This window comes from Eptesicus fuscus, chromosome 9 (assembly GCF_027574615.1).
Source record: "Eptesicus fuscus isolate TK198812 chromosome 9, DD_ASM_mEF_20220401, whole genome shotgun sequence".
Taxonomy (NCBI): domain Eukaryota; kingdom Metazoa; phylum Chordata; class Mammalia; order Chiroptera; family Vespertilionidae; genus Eptesicus; species Eptesicus fuscus.
This window is the reverse complement of record NC_072481.1, coordinates 8,627,334-8,633,582: the sequence shown is the minus strand read 5'-3', so window position 1 is coordinate 8,633,582 and position 6,249 is coordinate 8,627,334.

The following is a 6,249-nucleotide window of genomic DNA, read 5'->3' as shown; positions in this document are numbered from 1 at the left end:
AAATTTTTTAAACTTAAACTTCTTCTAATGCTACTTCTTCAAAATAGCTCGCCCAGGCCGTGGTATTTTGTGGAAGAAACACACTCAAGGGGCCAAAGAGCCGCATGTGGCTCACGAGCCGCAGTTTGCCGACCACGGTTGTAGACCATGGTGGACTTTCACTTTGTCCAACACACATGTATTGCTTTTATAATCAAAAAAAAAAAAAAAAGACCTTAAAAGGAAGATTAAACATTTTAAATTGAAAGACAGAGAAAATAAAGGGCAATACCAAGAGAAAAAAAGTGTCTGTTTGCCCCACCCACAAGGTAGTGGACATGAAGTACGATTAGAAATCAGAAAGCAGGAATTCCAATTCTGTTGTTTGAACTCTGAGCTGAGAGAAATTATTTAGCTGCTGGCCATGGTTCCAGAAACCAGTTTTAAGCAATGAAGTGAATATTTGGAGCTTGGATCTGAAACTTCAGTGAAGCTCTGAAGCAATTTTGATAGCAGCTATGGGAATGATGTCAGTACAGGGGACTCTTTGTAACCTTTGAGCTACCCAATAAATGATGGCATTCCCTACCTCCCAACCAGTCTGTCCAAAACCTTTGACAGGTAAAACCATCTCTAATTCTGGATCCTGGACAGGAAGTTGCTGTGCAATATATAGTGACATCACTGGCCTGGCACTTCAATGTCCTTTTCAGATATAAATAATCTGTATTATTTATTTTCTAGGATGATTGGGAGGACAAGTGAGATGTAATATATATTGTGTTGAACTCAGAAGGAAATTATGATGTAAAAGCCAGTCATATTAAAACAACAAATACTTTATCATACCACTGGTTTTATTTATACATTGTATCATGCAGGCTTTATTTACATGAGATCTCTATTTCAAGCATTCATTCTTAACTTTCAGACATGTATAATGATGCTGAACTGCCTAGCATGAGTTGGCTCAGAGATGGATTTGTCTAAACAGTATTTTCCCAAGGGTCCCATGGCTTGCTGTCACTTTAGAACCTCAGTTTTAAGCTACACTCCCTTTAGTCATTAATTATTGAATATTCAGTTCTATTAATGACTTGAGCCAGATCTATTTACTCAGAGTGTACAGTTTATCATGAATAATCAGCCCTTGCATTTGTCTAATGCCTCTCTCTCTAAGGACAGGTTGATTGTGTACTTTCAGCTGCAGATCATCACCAGGAAGTCGGGGAAGGTTAGTTCTTCCAGTCTCCACTTTGCAGATGAAGAGGAGCTACTCACAGGCAGCTGACTTCCCTAGCGAGGCAAGAGGATGCCAACTAAAAGAAGGATAGCCTGCTTTATAATAAAACTAGAGACCCAGTGCACAAATTTGTGCACCAGTGGGTTCCCTTGGCCTGGCCTGCGGGATGGGCTGAAACCGGCTGTCTGTCATCCCCCGAGGGGTCCCGGATTACGAGAGGGTACAGGCCAGGCCAAGGGATCCCACCAGTGCACGACTGGGGCTGGAGAGGGACACAGGAGGTTGGCCAGCCAGGGAGGGACTGTGAGAGGGCTCCAGGGTGTGTCTGGCCCACCTTGCTCAGTCCCAATTGGCCAGACCCAGCAGCAAGCTAACCTACCTGTTGGAGCATCTGCCCCCTGGTGATCAGTGCACGTCGTAGCAAGTGGTTGAGCTGCCTTAGCATATTATTAGCATACTAGTGGCCTGATGCATGAAAATCATGCACATGTTGGGGGGGCGGTCCCTCAGCCCAGCCTGCACCCTTTCCAATCTGGGACCCTACCGGGATCAGGCCTAAACCGGCAGTCAGACATCCCTCTTGCAATCCAGGACTGCTGGCTCCTAACTGCTCACCTGCCAACCTGATCACCCCTAACCACTCTGCCTGCCAGCCTTCTCGCCCCCAACTGCCCTCCCCTCCTGGCCTGATGGCCCCTAACCACCTCTACCTCGGTCCCACCACCATGGCTTTGTCTGGAAGGACATCCAGAAGGTCTCCCGGAAGGTTTCTCGGTCTAATTAGCATATTGCCCTTTTATTAGTATAGATTATGCTTTGATTGAACAGCCGACCGGACACTTAGCATATTACCCTTTTATTATATAGGATTGTTGAGGTCTCAGGATGAAATCAGTCTGACTAAGCAAACTAAACTGTGTGGCACCTGATGGAGCTGGAAGGAGCGCTCTTCCCCGTTCCTGAATTCTTTTCTTCATTAGCTGATCAAGCAGAAGTTTCCTGTGCCCCCTCCTGGCTTGACTTTGAAACTGCATAACGTGATATTCTTTCAGCTTCACTGGGCGGGTCTTTCCTTAGATAAATTCATGCTCTGCCCTCCTTTTCTCATTTTGGACTAGAGAGAGCCCAAGAGGACCAAGTACTTGGGTGTCTGGATAAAGGTGGTCAGATTCATCAGGCTCCGGATGTCCATTCGACAGGCTGAACAGAGAGTCTACACAAACGATCTCATGTCCAAACAGTACATGTTCTTATTTCCTGTATTCAAAAATGATGCTATTATTGGGGATAACTCCACGTGAGTGTGTGAAGTATCCCCTGAGGCATTGCTGAGGGTGGAAGTTACAGGGAAAAGAAGTAGAAGAGCGGAGATTTCGACACACTTTGATGAAAGTATTTTGAACACGCTAAGAAATATCGTTTTCTTTAGGGCCAGTGAACAAGGAAGGTAAAGGTACATGTCAGGGGTCTCGGGCGGTTGGAGTGGAACCAGACCATTCCTGAGCTTGTGCAAGCACAGACACGCTCCAAGTGCTGACTCCTGTGGAGCCCTTGCATCATGCACTAGGCCAGAGGGGATCCAGGCAGACAGCTCAGATGTCCATGGTGATTTCCTCATACTTTGGCGGTCACAGTGTTTTGGCTGAAATAGTGATCTCCCCGGAGCTGCTCTCCACAGCCTCCAGCAGATCTGTTCAATCATTCACTTGCTCATCAAACATTTATTTTATTACTTGTGTTTTATTTTTTTTTTTTTTTTATTGTTTTCAGAGAGGAAGGGAGAGGGAGGGAGAGATAGAAACATCAATGAGAGAGAGAGAATCATGGATCGGCTGCCCCCTGCATGCTCCCAACTGGGGATTGAGCCTGCAACCTGGTCATGTGCCCTTGACCAGAATTGAACCTGGGACCCTTCAGTCCACAGGTCAATGCTCTATCTGCTGAGCCAAACCGGCTAGGGCTATTACTTGTGTTTTTACAAGGCACCGCACCTAGAGGCTGGCTTAAAGGATGAAGCAGGTACTGGAACTTGCAGTTTACTAGAACGGTGCTCTGGAGCCTTTATTCTGTCTTGGTACACAGAGAAAACCCTACAATTTGTATGTCCCACTGAGGGAAACTGGGGACAAAGAGTGGGGAGTAGGTTTGGGGGCATTTGTATTTGTTTTGGTAAAAAAAAAATTAATTACACTTTCTACATATTGTTTAATTATGATTTGAAACATAAAATGAAAGCATTAGAGACAGCATTAAATATTGAGCTTAGTCCAGCCTGTGTGGCTCAGTGGTTGAGCATCGACCTATGAACTAGGAGGTCATGGTTCAATCCCAGGTCAGGGCACATGCCCAGGCTGTGGGCTTGAACCCCAGGGAGCGTGTAGGAGGCAGCCAATCAATGATTCTCATCATCGATGTTTCTATCTCCCTCTCCCTCTCTCTTCCTCTCTGAGATCAATAAAAATAGATTTAAAGAAAAAATGAAAACATTTACAAAAGCTAAAATATTTAAAGAAATGTCTTATTTGTCTTTCATTAACAACTATGCAATGGCAATTTCTTTTGATAACATTAATGGATTTTAAATTCAATCAAACTCATGTCAAACACTTTTAAGTAATGACAGAGCTCTGATTTAAAGCATGTTCCTTCACGGTTGATAACCCCTTGGCATTCACTGTTTATGGCTAGCGGATTCTGTTCTGATTGGTCAATGGTTGCGCCATCTCAGGTGTTAACTATTTTCACTCTCATCCTGCCCAGAAGCATTATTGGAGCAGCCACCCTGAAGTTAGCTTGGACACCAGACAAAAATGGATGGAAGCATCTGATACCACGTGAAGACAGATCTGGGCCAGCCATCCGGGGCTGCTCTGGCCACACCCCCAACCAGTCTCCCAGCCCCTTCCCTCCTGCACCTTGAGTTGTTGCTCTTCCTCTTTGGGTCCCTGGGACCCAGCTCCTCTAGCAGGGCCCTGGGCCCTTGTCCATGATGTGCTGCGGTGTACTCTGCAGCTGGCCTCTGAGTGAGTGTCCAGGTGGGGACACATGGCAAGCAGCACATGACACTGATCCTGCTGCCTCCTTGTGGGGATCGCAGGGCAGGATGTCAGACTCTGATTGGACCAGCCCCTTCTTGGACTGCCCAGAAGTGACTGGCCTCGCTGGTGCCCCAAAGGCTGTGGGATCTTTATGTTGTGTTCCACCTGTAACCCAACTGCAATACACCAGGGACTATTATTTAAATAATTAAATCTGTGTGCAATGACCACTGGCCAGGACACTTTGTGGTAGAGGAGATAAAACACACAATGACCACACTACCTATTATTTATCAATGTGTGGCTTATAATTGACCCTCATTTAATCCTCATAAGAACAACCAGTGAGGACTATCATCCCATTTTACAGAATGGGAAATCGGTTCAAAAGGGCGAGTTGCTCAGGTTGACATGCTAAGTCCATACTTCCCTAGCTGGTGCCTCAGGGACACACACATTGGTGGGCTGAGGAAAACAAGTTATTGGAGTGACAGCTTCACTTGAAATTGTCACTAGGGACAATTTAACTAGTAAATAATATAAAAGATCAAACATGAAACGCCAAAGAAACATGGTGCTTACTGAGGGCAACTTGGAGCTATGCACACACACTCCCCTCCCTCCGGCCACCCCACCTGCTGGAAGGGGGATGACTTCTCTCTTCTGCCATCAATGACTGAGATACACTGATTTAACTTTTTTTCTGATTCCAGATCTCATCCTTATCTCCGGTAGAAAATTGTTACGGTTTTAAGAGAGTTTCAGAGTGGTTTGAGCGTGGGTTTCAGCCGAACACTGGGAGTGAGGAGCTGGGAGCTGGGGAGGGAGCATTGCAGGCTGAGGATGAGGAATGAGGAGAGTTAGGGGGCGAGAGAGTGGGGCTGTGGAAGGTGAACAATGGCGGGAGGGACAAGTACAGGAAGATGCATCATGGGAAACAGGATGAGAAAGGTGGGCTGGCTTCAGGCTTCAGGCTTCAGGCAGTGTGATCTGGCAGAGAAGTCTGTGTGATAACAACAGACCGGGTTAGATGCTAGAGGTGGGAAGGCCTGAACCAGAGTAGCTGCAAAGGGAAGGAGTGGAGGGCTTGCGTGCAGGAAACCGTCAGGACTTACCAGCGGACGGGGCAGAGAGCAGGGTCCAGGACGCAGAGGTGGGAAGTCCGCTCAACTTGCAGCCCACTTCAGGTGCTGTCAAAACACCCAGGTGGTGGCTCAGTGGTTGAGTGTTGACCTATAATCCAGGAGGTCACGGTTCAATTCCAGGTCAAGGGCACAGGCCCCGGTTGCAAACAGCCAATCAATGATTCTCTCTCATCATTGACATTTCTCTTTCTCTCTCTCTCCCTCTCCCTTTCTAAAACCAATAAAAATATAAAAAACAAAACCAAAAAGCACCCAGGTGGATTGATGATTCTCTTTCATCATTGATGTTTCTATCTCTCTCTCCTTCTCCCTTCCTCTCTGAAAGAAAAAAAAAGAAAAGGCACCCAGGTGGCGAGTTAGCAAATGGGTGACGACTGAATGACTGAAATTTGGGCTGTGAGTGACCTGCCTACAGGTGAAAACTGTCACTGGAGGTCAGATAGGTATTAGGACAGCAGGGTCTCACCTGGCCCAGGAGGCCACCTGAGGGAGATCTAACGACAGAGAGAGGTTGGAGTCATTGTCCCTGAGTGCCTGGCACTTGGTAGGCACTCAAATACTTGTGAGAATAAAAGAAAAGCCAGGAGTAAGGAAACGCAGGACAAGCGATATGAAACAGTGGTGGGATCTGGCAGAACCAAGTATTTGTTCCAGGAAATGTGGGGACCTACTTCCCAGCAGCCTCTTCCAACCCTGAACCTCCCTCACTGACCCTTAGGAAGCTGCCCGCCCTGCAGAGCGGAGGCCGGTGGGTGGGACTTGATGTGCTGCGCCCCGCCCCCACTCCCCCCACCGCAAAGGTTATGATTTCATTCCCATTCCACCTCAACCTCTGGAAGTTAAA